This window comes from Chlorocebus sabaeus, chromosome 19 (genome assembly GCF_047675955.1).
Source record: "Chlorocebus sabaeus isolate Y175 chromosome 19, mChlSab1.0.hap1, whole genome shotgun sequence".
Lineage (NCBI taxonomy): Eukaryota > Metazoa > Chordata > Mammalia > Primates > Cercopithecidae > Chlorocebus > Chlorocebus sabaeus.
In genome coordinates, this window is record NC_132922.1 from 34,743,088 (window position 1) to 34,759,684 (window position 16,597).

At 36.4% G+C, this 16,597-nt stretch overlaps 1 pseudogene; it reads right to left on the reverse strand.

Annotated features, from left to right (window-relative positions):
• The window catches only part of LOC119622774 (phosphatidylinositol 3,4,5-trisphosphate 3-phosphatase TPTE2-like), a 91,977-nt pseudogene extending 76,115 nt beyond the window's left edge, over positions 1-15,862 (reverse strand).
• Positions 15,863-16,597: the final 735 nt, after the last annotated feature.

The window sequence follows — 16,597 nt, forward strand, 5'->3', positions numbered from 1 at the left end:
CTGGTCTAGAGACATAGTGATACAACAGGCTCTTTGCATTTGTTAATTTAATTTTGGGATTTAAGACTAGCGTTTTCAATTTTCCCACATCAAAACAAATTGATTATTCTTGTTCATCTTTGTTATTCCCATGAGTAACAGAGGTTCACTACAGCTGCTAATGCACATCAGGCAGGCAACAGATTTCGATACTTCCAAAGTGTGCTAGCTGGTGTCTCTCCTACCATCAGAAACACTGAAGAAGGGAACTGATGGTCTGGACTAGTGCTTCTCTGATTTGGGCACATGTAAATAAGAGCCATCTGGAAAACCTTGTTAAGCTGCAGATTGCTGGGTCCCAGAGATACTGATTCAGTGGGTCCAGGGTGGGGCCTAAAGTATTTTTCTTCTTATATTTCTAGCAAGCTCTCAAGCGATGCTGAGGTTTCTAGTCAGAGGACCACGTTGGCTAAGGTTATTTTCAAATAACTCCAAAAGCCTATCACTTAACATGCTTAGTTGGGGCCTGAGCTGTAGTCCAGGGAAGCTAGGGTACAAAAAGAAATCAGCTATTTGACCCATGAACAAGCTTAGGAAGCCACCATCTACATCCCAGTATACATTTGCTCTTTCATTTTTCTCATTGTCACAATAAAAAACAAACAAACAAACAAAAAGTCACCAGGTCCTCATACACTCTTTAGTTTCCTAATCCCTAACAGTTCTAACTTTGCCTAAGCTTTCTTTGTGTCTACCACAACTATACTGCAAAACTCTACCATTGTGTTGCCACACGTGTCATCTCCTAGTTTCTGTTCTGTTTGCAATTTTTTAGAAACTCATGATTGAAGTCACTCAAATTTTGCATATGCTCAAATAAATTCCCTCTTGGCTGTAGGAAAAATCCAGACAGAACATTATGTGTAAGGGATTTGTAGTTGAAGCACAGAGGGGAATTGTTTTTAATATAAATTTTTTTATATAGCAGATATTAAACTGATAAAAATATTATACTTCATCTTAGCCAAAAGGCCAAAAAAAATGATACAAATGGGAATTTGATGAGAACTTCAAAATGTAGAGAAGTTAAAGTTAGTACAAGAGTAAAAAAGTCCTTCTTTGGGTACTCCATCTTCTTCATTCAGTTAATGGTACTTAGTGTGGATGCTCTTCACTGGTCCCCAAATGTCACAATCTTTTAGTTTCAAAGTATGTGGGAATTTACCTAAACATTTCATTTTAAAGCAATATATTTGGTATAGAATGAGAACATTTGAAGTTTAAAAGATTATCTGGAAGGCTGGGCACGGTGGCTCAAGCCTGTAATCCCAGCACTTTGGGAGGCCGAGATGGGCGGATCACGAGGTCAGAAGATCCAGACCACCCTGGCTAACACGGTGAAACCCAGTTTCCACCAAAACATACAAAAAACTAGCCAGGCGAGGTGGCGGGCGCCTGTAGTCCCAGCTACTCGGGAGGCTGAGGCAGGAGAATGGTGTGAACCTGGGAGGAGGAGCTTGCAGTGAGCTGAGATCCGGCCACTGCACTCCAGCCTGGGCGACAGAGCGAGACTCCGTCTCAAAAAAAAAAAAAAAAAAAAAAAAAAAAAATAGATTATATAGAATAAAAGCTACAGAAAATGTAAAATTAATGAAAAACTTTAAAACTTTAAGAGAGGTAAGTCTTACATTTCATACCTGGGAATATTCCTAAGAAACTTAATGTCAAAAAAAATGTAAATGACATCAATCAGCAGAGGAGTCACAATAATGGCAGTATCTAAAATGTTAAGTAAGTCAGAAAAATACTGCTGTCTCCTGTAATACTAAAAAAAAAAAAAAAAAAATTCATTCCCCCCTGCAAGAAGAGCTAGGAATATTTAAAGAACACAAACTATTGACTCATCCACATTAAGAATTCTACTTTCATTAATTATTTAAAATGTATTTTCTAGAGTAGACTAAGAGAAAAATATAACATTCATGGGATGTTTTCAAACAATAAAGTTATATTCATCATTTGACACATATATATGACTAAAGCACCAACATGGCAATTCAAGTGCCATGATACAACTAAATGCACAATAATCACCCTTATCATGGACAGTGGGGTATCTATCCCCTCAAGCGTTTATCATTCACATTACAAACCATCCAATTACACCCTTTCAGTCATTTAAAAATATACAATCAAGTTATTGTTGACTATGGTCAATCTGTTGTGCTATCAAATAGTAGGCGTTACCCATTCTATTTTTTGTATCCATTAACCATCTCTATCTCCCACCCCCAGCCCCTACTACCGTTCCCAGTCTCTGATGACCATCCTTCTACTCTCTAGGTCTATGAGTTCAATTGTTTTTTTTCCCCCTAGAGCCCCAAAATAAGTGAGAACATGTGAGGTTTGTCCTTCTGTGCCTGGCTTATTTCACTTAACAAACATAGTGATCTCCAGCTCCATTCATGTTGTTCCAAATGACAGGATTTTTTTTTTTTTTTTGAGATGGAGTTTCAGTCTTTTCGCCCAGGCTGGAGTGCAATGGCCTGATCTCGGCTCACTGCAACCTCCACCTCCTGGGTTCAAGTGATTCTCCTGCCTCAACCTCACAAGTAGCTGGGATTACAGGCACCCGGCACCACACCCAGCTAATTTTTGTATTTTTAGTAGAGATGGGGTTTCTTCATTTTGGTCAGGCTGGTCTCGAACTCCTGGCCTCAGGTGATCTGCCCACCTCAGCCTCCCAAAGTGCTGGGATTACAGGCGTGAGCCACCACATTCGGCCAGGATCTTATTGTTGTTTATGGCCAAATAATACTCTCTTGTGTATATGTACTATATTTTCTTTATCCATTCATCTGTTGATGAACACAGGTTGCTTCCAAATCTTAGCTATTATGAACAGTGCTGCAACAAAAAGGGAATGCAGATCTCTCTTCTATATACTGATTTCCTTTCTTGTGGATATCTACTCAGCAGTGGGATTGCTGGATCATATGGTAACTCTATTTTTAGTTTTTTGAGGAACCTCCAAACTGTTCTCCAAAGTGATTCTACTAATTTACATTTCCATGAACAGTGTATGAGGGTTCTCTTATCTTCACATCTTTGTCAGGATTTGTTATTGCCTGACTTTTGGATATAAACCGTTTTAGCTGGGGTGAGATGATATCTCATTGTAGTTTTCTACACTGCCAATTTCTCTAATGATCAATAATGTTAAGCCTCTCTTGATATGCCTGTTTACTGTCTGTATGTTTTCTTTTGAGAAATGCCTATTCAAATCTTATGCTCCTTAAAAATTTAGATTATTAGATTTTTTTCTAGAGAGTTGTTTGGGCTCTTTACCCATTCTCGTTATTAATCCCTTTTCAGATGGGTAGTTTGCAAATATTTTCTTCCATTCTGTGGGCTGTCTCTTCGCTTCGTCAATTGTTTCTTTTGCTATAAAGAAGCTTTTATAACTTGATGTGACCCCATTTGTCCATTTTTGCTTCGGTTGCCTGTGCTTGTTGGGTATGGCCCAAGTAATTTTTGCTCTGACCAATGTCCTGGAGATTCTTCCCAAGTCCTCTTGTAGTATATTAGTTTCATTGAGGTCTTAGATTTAAGTCTTTACTCCATGTTGATTTGATTTTTGTATATGGTGAGGGGTAGGAGTCTAGGTGCATTATTCTGTATGTGCATACCCAGTTTTCCCAGAACCATTTGTTGAAGAGAAGTCTTTTGCTCAATGTATGTTCTTGGCACATTTATGAAAAATGAGTTCACGGTAAGTGTGTGGATTTGTTTCTGGGTTCTCTATTCTGTTCCAGTGGTCTATGTGTCTTTTTTTTATGCCAGTGCCATGGTGTTTTGGTTATATAGTTCTGTAGTGTATTTTGAAGTCAAGTATTTGATTATATAGTTCTGTAGTATAATTTGAAGTCAGGCAATGTGATTCCTCCAGCTTTGTTCCTTTTGCTTAGAATAGCTTTGGCTATTCTGGGTCTTTTGTGGCTCCACATAAATTTTAGGATTGTTTCTTCTATTTCTGTGAAGAATGACATTCATATTTTGACAGGGAGTGCAATGAATCTGTAAATTGCTTTGGATAGTATGGACATTTAAACAATATTAATTCTTCCAATCCATGAACATGGAATCTCTTTCCATTTTTTGGTGTCCTCTTCAATTTCTTTCTTCAGTGTTCTATCATTTTCATTATAAAGGTCTTACACTTCTTTGGTTAGGTTACTTTCTAGGTATTTAATTTTATTTGTGGCTATGGTATATAGGACCACTTTTTAAATGTCCTTTCCAAATGGTTCACTTTTGACATATAGAAATGCTACTGATTTTTGTATATTGATTTCGTATCCTGCAGCTTCACTGAATTTATCAATTATTATAGTTTTTTGTGGAGTCTTTAGTATTTTCCAAATAAAATGTATTATCTGCAAACACAAGGATAATTTTACTTCTTTCATCCCAATTTGGATTTCTTTTTATATTCTGTTTATTTCTTTCTCTTCTATGATGGCTCTAGCTAGGACTTCCAGTACTATGTTGAATAGCAGTGGTAAAAGTGGACATTTTCGTTGTGTTCTAGATTGCAGAGGAAAGCTTTTCAGTTTTTCCACATTCAGTTTGGTACTGACTGTGGGTCTGTCAAATATGGTTTTTACTGTGTTGAGGTGTGTTACTTCTATACCCAGTTTCTTTAGGGTGTTTACCATGAAGGGATGTTGGATTTTATCAAATGCTTTGTAGCATCAACTGAAATGACCTTATGGTTTTTATCCTTTATTGTGTTGATATAATGTATAGCATTGATTGATTTGCAAATATTGAACCATTCCTGCATCCCAGAGGTACATCCCACTTGTCATGATGAATGATCTTTCCCATATATTGTTGAATTCAGTTTTCTAGTATCTTATTGAGGATTTTTGCATCAATATGTATCAGATATACTGGCATTTTTTTTGGTTTTTGTTTTTTTTTTTTTTTGAGACTGTGTCTCACTCTGTCACCCAAGCTGGAATGCAGTGGCGTGATCTCAGCTCACTGCAACCTCTGCCTCCCAGGTTCAAGTGATTCTCCTCTCTTGGCCTCATGAGTAGCTGAAGTTACAGGCACCTGGCACCACACCCAACTAATTTTCATATTTTTAGTAGAGACGGGGTTTCACCATACTGGCCAGGCTGGTCTTGAACTCCTGACCTCCAGTAAACCACCCACCTCTGCCTCCCAAAGTGCTGGGATTACAGGAGTGAGCCACCACTTCCTGCCTATGTGTGTCTTTATGGGAGAAGAGTGTTTCTTGTAGGCAACAGATCAATGGGTCTTTTTATTTTATTTATTTATTTATTTATTTATTTATTTATTTATTTATTTATGAGATGGGGACTTGCTCTGTCACCAGGCTGGAGTGTCCTGGTGCCATCTTGGCTCATTGCAATCTCTGCCTCCTGGATTCAAGCTATTCTCCTGTCTCAGCCTCCTGAGTAGCTGGGACTACAGGTGCACACCATCACGCCCAGCTAATTTTTGTATTTTTAGTAGAGACAGGATTTCACCATGTTTGCCAGGATGGTCTCTATCTCTTGACCTCATGATCCGTCTGCTTTGGCCTCCCAAAGTGCTGGGATTACAGGCATGAACCACCACACCTGGCTGGGTCTTGTTTTTTCATCCCTTCATCCACTCTGTCTTTTGATTGAAAAGTTTAGTCTGCTGACAATGTTATTATTGATAAGTAAGGACTTACTCCTGCCATTTTGTTTTTTTTTTTTTTTTTCTGGTTGTTTTGGGTCTTCTCTTCCTTCTTTCCTTCCTGTCTTCCATTAGTGAAGGTAATTTTCTCTGGTGATATGATTTAGTTTCTTGCTTTTTATTTTTCATGTATCCATTGTTATGTCTTTTGGTTTGAGGTTACCATGAGGCTTGTAAATACTATTTTACAACCCATTATTTTAATCTTATGATAACACTGTTTTCATAAACGAGTAAAAAGAACACTAACAAAAACTCTATAACTTAACTTTGTCTCCCCATTTTTTAACTTTTTATTTCTATTTATATCTTATTATGCCATTTATGTCTTGAAAAGTTGTAGTTAATATTTTTGATTGGCTCATAGTTTAGTCTCTCTACTTAGAATAAGAGTAGTTTATACATCATAGTTACAGTGTTATAACATTTTGCATTTTTCTGTGTACCTACTGTTACCAGTGAGTTTTATATCTTAAAGTTGTTACTTACTGCTTATTAATGTCCTTGTCTTTCTGACTGAAGTACTCCCTTTAGCATTTCTTCTAGACAGGTCTGGTGTTGATGAAATCCCTCAGCTTTTGTTTGTGTGGAAAAGTCTTTATTTCTCCTTCACTTTGAAGGATATTTTCACCGGATACACTGTTTCAGGGTAAATGTTTTTTTCCTTCAGCACTTTCAATATGTCATGCCACTCTCTCCTGGCCTGAAATGTTTCTACTAAAGAGTCTGCTGCCAGATATATTGTAGCTCCATTGGATATTATTGGTTTCTTTTCTCTTGCTTTTAAGATCCTTTCTTTATTCTTGATCTTTGGGACTGTGATTATTAAATTCCTTGAGGTCGTCTTCGAGTTACATCTGCTTGGTGTTTTATAACTTTCTGGTACTTGGGTATTGGTATCTTTCTGTGGGTTTGGGAAGTTCTGTTACTATGCCTTTGAATAAACTTTCTACACCTCCCATCTCCTCTTTAAGGCCAATACCACTTTGATTTGTCCTTTTGAGGCTATTTTCTTGATCCTGTAGGCATGTGTCATTGTTTTTTATTCTTTCCTTTGTCTGCTCTATGTATTTTGAAATAGCCTGTCTTCAAGCTCATTAATTCTTTCTTCGTCTTGATCAATTCTGCTATTAAAAGCCTCTAATGCATTCTTTGGTGTGCCAATTACATTTTTTAGCTCCAGAATTTCTGCTTGATTCTTTTAAATTATTTCAATCTCTTTGTTCAAGTTATCTAAATAGAATTATGAATTCCTTCTCTGTGTTATCTTGAATTTCTTTGAGTTTCCTCAACACACCTATTTTGATTTCTTTGTCTAAAAGGTCACATATCTCTGTTTCTACAGGATTGGCCCCTGGTGTCTTATTTAGTTCATTTGGTGTGGTCATGTTTTCCTGGATAATGTTGATGTGACAGATGTTCTTTGGTGTCTGGGCATTGAAGAGTTAGGTATTTATTGTAGTTTTCACTATATATTATAGTTTTCACTGTCAGAGCTTGTTTGCACCCATCTTTTTTGGGAAGGCTTTCCAGATATTTCAAAGAACTTGAATATTGTGATCTAATTACATTCTCCCAAACAAACAGAGTCTCTCTCTCTCTGTTCTGAAGCACCTAAAGCTTGGGGTTGAGTGACACAAGCACCCCTGTGGCCACCACTACTGTGACTTCACTAATTCAGACCTGAGGCCAGCACAGCACTGAGTCTTGCCCAAGACCTGCTGTAGCCACTCCTTAGCTATTGCATAAGTTTCCTGAAGGCCCTGGGGCTCTACAATCATCACATGGTAAAAACAGCCAGGCCTGTGTCCTTCCCTTCAGGATGGCAAGTTCTCCCAGCCTCTGGGTGGATCCAAAGGTGCTGTCTGGGAATCAGGGCCTAGATCAAAAACTTTAAAAGTCTACCTAGTGTTTTATTGTGCTATGGCTGAGCTGTCACTCAAACCACAAGATGCAGTCCCTCCCACTCTTTCCACCCCTCTCCAAAGGCAGAGGAGCATCAATCCATGGCCACCTCAAACACAGGCCATGGTGGGTACTGCCAGACTACCGCCAATGTTCTTACAAGGCCCAAAGGCTCTTAAGTCAGTTTGTGGTGAATGCTCCTGTTAATTATTTTAAAATGCTTCTTTTTTGTTTTTTGTTTGTTTGTTTGAGATGGAGTCTTGCCCTGTCACCCAGGCTAGAGTGCAATGGTGTGATCTCAGCTCAGTGCAACTTCTGCCTCCCAGGCTCAAACAATTTTCCTGCCTCAGCCTCCCAAGCAGCTGGGATTACAGGCACCCACCACCACACCCAGCTAATTTTTCCATTTTTAGTAGAGACAGGGTTTCACCATGTTGGTCAGGATTGTCTTGAACTCCTGACCTTGGGGTCCTCCCATCTCAGCCTCCCACAGTGCTTCTTATAAAAGTACAAAATAGCATAAGGCATTATAAAAATAATCAAACTTACCCTTCGACAAATACTCGAAGAACAACATCCATGAGAAAAAATAAGGCAATAGCTAGAGAAATAGAATGATACACCAAAGGAATATAAAGTTTGCTATCATTGAAAATTAGGTCGGCAAGGAGGAGAGTGACATGCAGTAAGACCAGGAAAACTCCAAATATTCTAAAATAAATAAATAAATAAATAAATAAATAAATAAATAAATAAATACATACATACATACATACATACAAAGATAAAGGGGCTTTTGTCCCTATAGCTATACTATATTTAGGCCACTGATCAGGTACCAAAATGTTATTATTAAGTATTAAGCTGCCCAGTGTCAGGAAAAACTGTAATGCCTTAGAATCTTAGAAAGTCACTGTTTTCACCCAATAGAAGCAGTTCTTAATAAACAAAATTCTCACCAAACCACTTCACAAGATATTATCATGCTCTTTTATAGTAGAAACATCAGACCAACACCTCAAGAGAGAAAAGTAAAACTGAATTAAAATCACCTGTATCTGCTTGTAAACTCTTCTTAAAATTTGAGAATTTCATAAGAAATTTATACCAATTTCTCATAAAAAGTAAACCCTCAATCTGGATAATTCTAAAGAATTTATTAATAAAAACCAAATGAAAGCATGAGTAACACATGCTCATAAAAGACCAAGATTTTTCATCAGTGACATTTTCAACAAGTACATGATTCCATATTTATGGGTGCTTCTAGCATAGTGATGGGCACGTGAGTCTTGAACTCTAAAGTACCTCCTGCCACTTGTTGTTACATATTCTAAATACATTCTCCATAAATTGGTTAGACTATTTGCCTAATCCATGAAGATGAATTAGTCTTCGAAGTACTTTTTTAAAAACTTGCAGCTCAAATTAAAATAGTATTAATTCAAAAGGAAACAATTATGTTGCATAAATCTATATCATAGTATGAAATCTCACTCTTATGTAGAGAAGAGTCTAAGTAAATTGTTTCCAGAATTAAAGAGTAAGTCTAGATGTATACAGTACTTAATAAAACATTTAACTTATAATTATAGAATTTTAACATTTAATTTTCATTAATGTTACTTTTGCAGATGGAAGGAAAACAGTATTGATATGTTACTATTCATCTTAGGCAAAAGCCATTTATTTGCAAGTCTTAATGTCCAGCTTAAACCAGAATTTTATGATAAATTAGATTACATTAGATGGGGCACATGGCTACTTAGCAACTGATGGACGGTGGAAATGCTTTTTTGTTTTTTTATTTCAGTCTTTCTCATTGAAGTATTAAGCCTCATATATATATATATATATATATATATATATATATGTTTTCTTTTTTTTTAAGATGGAGTATTGCTCTGTTGCCCAGGCTGCAGTGCAATGGTGCAATTTCAGCTCACTGCAACCTGTGCCTTCTAGGTTCAAGTGATTCTTCTGCCTCAGCCTCCTGAGTAGCTGGGATTACAGGCACCCGCCATTATGTTCGGTTAATTATTATATTTTTAGTAGAGATGGGGTTTCACCATGTTAGCCAGGCTGGTCTTGAACTCCTGACTTCAGGTGATCTGCCCACCTCAGCCTCCCAGAGTGCTGGGATTACAGGCGTGAGCCACCATGCCAAGCCAAGTCTCAAATATATTTAACACATGGTGTTTTCAATGTCTCACATACCCAAATGCAAAGGATGATACAATTGAACACACAATTTTCTTAATCTTGCTGCTGCAAAAAGAAGTAAAAATAAAATTAATCAGATTTCTTCTAACATATATTGTAAATTTAACCAAAAAACAAAGGCCTTTATAAATACAATTTTAAAAGAAAACTATTCAGAAGTTGTATAACAAAATGCTTTTTACCAATAGCTAAAATTGTATTCTTTCTGCTCCATGAGTATTTTACTTTGCTATCCAGAATATATGCGAGTAAGACAGTAAACTTTGGATGCTTAGTAACATTTCCATTGCATGCAAAGCCCCAACCCCAACTTTATGGCAATACTAAACTTAAACTTGTGGTTATCTACTCAGGGAGTATAGCATGAAGACAGAAAAGGGTGGTAGAAAAGAACTGTATTTTAGTGCTAGCCTGGGCAAGTCATCAAACTTCGGCCAGATCTCAGTTTCCACCACAATAAAATAAGGTATTTCAGGAATGATTACAGGGAGTAAATGATGCTCTTGTCATCTCTTCAAACTAGACACCTAGTAAACAGACACACATTAGCAAGAGTCACATTTGAGGTTGCAAATGAACTTCAGAGGTAAGACATTTTAGTATGATATACTTCAAAGGAGAAACACCCGAAAGACTGGGCTCCTTCCATTAATCAAAGGAAGGAGAACCTGTTTGATGGAGCCTCCAATAATGCCTCATTTTACCTTATGGCTGGAGACAAGGTAGCTGATGAGGAACAATTATCTTGTCCTACTGAAGCCTCCTGTGTTGGAGAAGTCTTCAGAAAGTTTCTGTCATACTGAAGTCTCCAACACAAGACTTAAGTTTCACCCTGAGAGCCATGAATCCTAAGACAATGCTCACAGCCTGTGCCTAAGACTGGACAACAAAGAGGGCAGATACTGAGCAGAACTGGGGCACTGCCAAAATTGGCCTTTGACATGAACAGACATTTCTCAAAAGAAGACATACATGTGGCCAACAAGCATATGAAGAAAAGCTCAATATCACAGATTAGAGAAATACACATCGAAACCACAGTGAGATACCATTTCACACCAGTCAGAATGCCTATTACTAAAAAGTCAAAAAATAACAGATGCTGGCAAGGTTGCAGAGAAAAGGGAACACTTGTACATTGTTGGTGGGAGTGTAAATTAGTTCAACCATCATAAAAAGCAGTATGGCAATACCTTGAAGAGCTAAAAGCAGAACTACTATTGGACTGAGCAATCCCATTACTGAGCATATACCCAGAGGAATATAAATCATTCTACTATAAAGATACATGCATGTGAATGTTCACTGCAGCACTATTTACAATAGCAAAAACATGGAATCAACCTAGGTAACCATCAATGACAGACTGGATAAAGAAAATGTGGTACATATATACCACGGAATACTATGCAGCCATAATAAAAGAATGAGATCATGTCTTTTGTGGGAACATGGATGGAGCTGGAGGCTATTATCCTTAGCAAACTAGTGCAGAAACAGAAAACCAAATACTGAATGTCGTCACCTATCAGTGGTAGCTAAATCATAAGGACTTATGAACACAAAGAAAGAAATAGACACTGAGGTCTGCTTAAGTGGGGAGGGTAGGGAGAGAGAGAGGAGCAGAGAAGGTAACTATTTGGGTACTGAGCTTAATACCTGGATGATGAAATAATATGTGAAAAAAAAAAAAACCTCCCTGACATATGTTTACCTATGTAACAAACCTCTCATGTACCTCCAAATCTAAAATAAAAGTTAAAAAAAAAAGAAATTGGCCTTTGCTGAAGGATGTTAGGTTAACCTGAGATAAAGGAAATCCCCAGTCCTTCTAATTTTCCCCTCTCCACCTGGACCCACCACCTCTGCCCAGGCTTGGAGAATTAAGGCTGATGTAGATGGAGGATCAATTGGCCAAAAGAGGTGCATTCTCTCCTCAAGTTGCCATTCTCTTACTACAAGACCCTCTGATCCCACACAGTCTACTGGATCTCTGGGTATCAAGGAAATCTAAATCTGAACTCACTTGACAATGTCACCATACAGAACCAAGCCTGACAGATTACGAAGGCATGAAGGAGTGGCTTGGGTGGCTTTAGCCCCTTGGTCTATTTTAGTGTCCACTGAAACTATACCAAATAAATATACAATTGAGACGTTTTTGGTTAAAAAGAAGTGTGCTATGTAAATGCAGTTTCAAGCAGTTATGTGCAGAGTTTGCAGGGAAATAACTGTGACTCAATAAATCCATAACCAGGAAAAGTACTTTTCACACTCGGGAGCAATAGACACACACTCCAACATGCAGCAACTCAAAGCATAGCCTTCATGTACCTTTCCTAAAAACAATTACTCAAAGGGCTTGAGTCAGCTGAGCAATGAATCAAAATGAAGAACATAGAAATAAGGAAGATGACTTACTGAGAAAAGATGGTAAATAATATAAACTCAGAATTAGGTAAGTCTAAATAATAATTGTTAATGTAGCATAAAAATGTAGCAGATGAAAATGTAAATAAATGATTCTAAAAGTAAAGATAAATCATATAAAATCATGAATAATAGTATGGATTTGAATTTTTAGGCATTCTTACACTAGGATTCAAGGTGTGGAAGAAGATAGAAGTAAAGGCAGGTTGCATTTCTTATATTTCACAGGTACAAGTCCAGTTTTATTCTCAATATTGATGGAGAAAAGTGGCATAATTATATTCTCTATATGTTTAAATATAAACATTGATAGACTGGAAATGGGCTTCTGACTTGCATATGAATAAAAAATGCAAGAGATAAAAACAAATCAATAGCAAAATATAGACCAATTTAAAAAGAAAATATCAAAGTATTTTTAAAAAGAAAAAGATGACAAATAAAACCAAACATACCAGAAATCATACATACAAACATATTACTCTCATATTGCATATTGAGAAATACTCTCAGATAACTCTGAAATTAAAGGCATTACGTGCTATACACGAGAGACAAAAACTAAATTTAAATGACAATTTAAAAATAAAGAGATAGTGGCCAGGCGCGGTGGCTCACATCTGTAATCCCAGCACTCTGGGTGGCCAAGGTGGGCAGATCGTGAGGTCAAGAGATTGAGACCATCCTGGCCAACATGGTGAAACTCCATCTCTACTAAAAATACAAAAAAGTAGCTGGGCGTGGTGGTGCATGCCTGCAGTCTCAGCTACTCAGGAGGCCGAGGCAGGAGAATCTCTTGAACCTGGGAGGCAGAGGTTGCAGTGAGCTGAGATGGCGCCACTGCACTCCAGCCTGGTGACAGAGCAAGACTCTGGCTCAGAAAAAAAAAAGAGAGAGAAAGAGATAGAAAAAGATATGAGATACTAAACCTTAAAACACTAAAAGTTCCAATATCAATATCAAAGTTGAATTAAAAGCACAAATATGAACTATGAACATGACTTATTTTTTATCCATAGAAGGTGGGAGATACATGACACTAACCAGACCATGTTTAATGAAGTGGGATTTGTATTGGAGGCAGGTGCTATCTCTCCCACTGGACACATTTTTCTCTAGTACAGACTCTGGGGGTAGGGAGATGGCCATGATGCAAAGCACTAAAAACACTGTAGTGACTCTGGTCTTCCTGCTCACTCTAGATCACTAAAACAGGGTAAGGACAACACAGGGGGATGACATTTTCATGCTGAGAAAACTATGAGTCACAGGAGAACAGTAAATTTCTACACTTTATACCTTAAGACAAAGAAAATTCCGGGCAGATATTTCATATACATGAAGAAAATACATTCAAAACAGAAATTTTGGTGAATATATTTAAAATCTTGGGGTAAGAAGGACTTTCTGAGAATAACATTAAAGACAAAATCACAAAGAAAAGTACAGATACATTTGATTACATGAAGATGAAATACTTTATATAGTGAAAAGCAAGACAACCTGGGAGAAATTACTTATATTACATAAAATAGAAAAAGGATCAATAGATTTAACTTTTCAATCCAAAGAAAGAAAAACACCCCAATTTTAATTGGGCAAAGGTAGTTTGCAAATGATGAAATATTAACTTAGAAAGGGTAAATAAAGGTGTGTCAAAGAATGTGCATTAAAACAAATATATTTACTGATATCAAAGAAGTCAATGATGGTTAGTACTAAGTGTGGGAAGGGAGAAATGTACACTTGCATCTTGATGTTAAAGCACATATCAATATCCATAGCGTCACAATCATTCCCTTTGACACAGAATTTCCACTTCTGAGAATTTATAACAAGCAAATAACCAACAATATACAGAGATTTAGCCTCAAATATATTCATTTTTTGTAACACTTAAAAACTTGTAAAAAAAACTTAATTGTTCAGCAATATCTGACTATTAAATGAATTATAGCACAATTATATTACTTTGTAAATATAACAGTTTGTAAAACAACTGTTACAAATAATGTTGTAAGTGCACATGAATATATATTAACAAAAAATATAGTCATGATGTCATGAAGTAATAAGGTTATTTACAAAAGGATAATAATAAGTATGGTCGTCTCATAATCTGTAAACAAAAAATGTGTATGCTTAAAGAACTTAGAAGTGCATGCATCCAAGTTTAAAAAGGATTATATGTGGGTAGATTTGTTGATTGTATTTTCTGATTTTCCTTTAATGAACTCTTATGTTATTTTCAGTTTTTAGAATAAAACCTATTCACAAAGCTACAGAGTTTTCAAAGTATTTTTGCATGTTATTTTAGTTTTATTACTAATTTTTTACAATACAATATCCAGTACATAGATAGCATCATAACCAGTTTACATTTGAATAATCTGAAAGTTAAAGAGGTTTAGTGACTTGCTGAGTATCAGGTGAATGAATATATGATGTCAAAGCCCAGCACTGATTCCAGCTTTTACTATAAACCCAAGATCATACCCCTGGTATGAAACACCAGCATTTCTCACAGGGACTACTGCAAATTCCTCCTATATCTATGTAATGAGACTTTGTAATTTAAAAATAAAATAAAATGAAATCCTGCTTTATTTTGTTTGGAGTGGGAAAAGAAGGAAATGCTTGCCTTGCTTAATCTGTCTAATTTTGCTTCATCCCTGGGCAGCTCCATTACAGAAAATGTATAACTGATTTGCAGACACACAGTTTAATTCAGTGGCAAATTCAGGGTAATTTGAAGAACTATTTGTATTTGCCCTCTTTGTTTCCAATCTTTGTTTAGACAGACACCAACCACTTACAACCATGGTGAGTTAACTTCCTCTATGACAGTACTTCGTCTCCAGCATTGACACAAGCTGGCAAATGGTTATACAACAAATGGGCAAGAAAGAAGCAGAAGAAAAATCTCCTGAATATGTCTGCAGTTCAGACACAAGCCAGTTTAAGAATGTATTGTTTCATTACAGTGAGTACATGATAAAATGCCTTCAGGTCAGTGCAACAGGAAGTACTCTAGTGAGATTAGAAACAAATAAGAATAAAATCCCAATGAGCATAAAGAGGTCTTTAGTCAGCAAAACATGTTTGCTTTTGCTATCAATACCATTTGCTCATAGGCAAAATCTACAAAATTGGGAATCACACAATATCCAGTAAAAATGAGAAATGTTCACAGTGATGAGTTAAGTAGCATTCTGCATTCCTGTATTTTTTTTTTAAGAAAACTTTTAATGGAATTAATTTCTTCTAAGAATACTTTTTACATTTTCAAGCTAGAAGAATATTTATGTCTGAATGGATGGAATTTTTTCTTCAAAATAATACTTGTCTAATAATTCAACTGGAGTAAATATGGTGTATGCTCCCACCCATACATTTTGATATCTTTCCATAGTTTCCCTTTTTCCTTCTTGCCTCAGCATAAGCTCTGTTTAACTAAAGATAAGAGATCCATCAATAGCTCCCTCCTTTCAAACTTCAAACTGACTTACTCATATGAAGCAACGCTTGCAGCATCTCCAACTTCAAACTTGGAAAGTCGTTCTAACATACTTTATCTACCAAAAAAAAAAAAATGCAAAAATATATCATTAGATATTTGCTACACAAAATAGTGATGAAAAATATATTTGAATAACAAGAATCCCATGAATCTAAAGGATACAGTAAACATGACTTAGCTCACTGGAAGACTTAATATTTAAGAAAGAAAATTACAATCATTAACCAGAAACTCCTTCTTCATGGATACTCCCAACATTGAATTTTGCATATTTTTGTCTTCTTTGCTCTATCTCTTTCTATATATATGTATATAAAGATATATAAAAGAATATGTATACAGATGTATAATATATAAATAATATGTGTATAGACATATCTCAAAGACATTGTGGGTTTCATTCCAGACCACTGCAATAAAGCAAAAACTGCATTAAGCAACTCACACAAATGTTTTGGTTTCCCTGTGCATATGAAAGTTATGTTTACCCTACACTGTAGCCTGTTAAGTTTGCAATGGCATTATGTTCAAAAAAATTATGCACATAACTTAATTAAAGACTACGTTATTGGTTAAAAAATGCTAATGATAACCTGAACCTTTAGCAAGTCACAGTCTTTTTGCTGGTGGAGGGCGTTGTTGCCTCCATGTTGATGGCTGCTGACTGATCAGAGTGGTGGTTGCCAATGGTTGGGGTGGCTGAGGCAATTTCTTAAAATAGGACAACAATGAAGTTTGCTGTAGCAAATGACTCTTCCTTTCACAAGTGAGAATGAAGTGGTG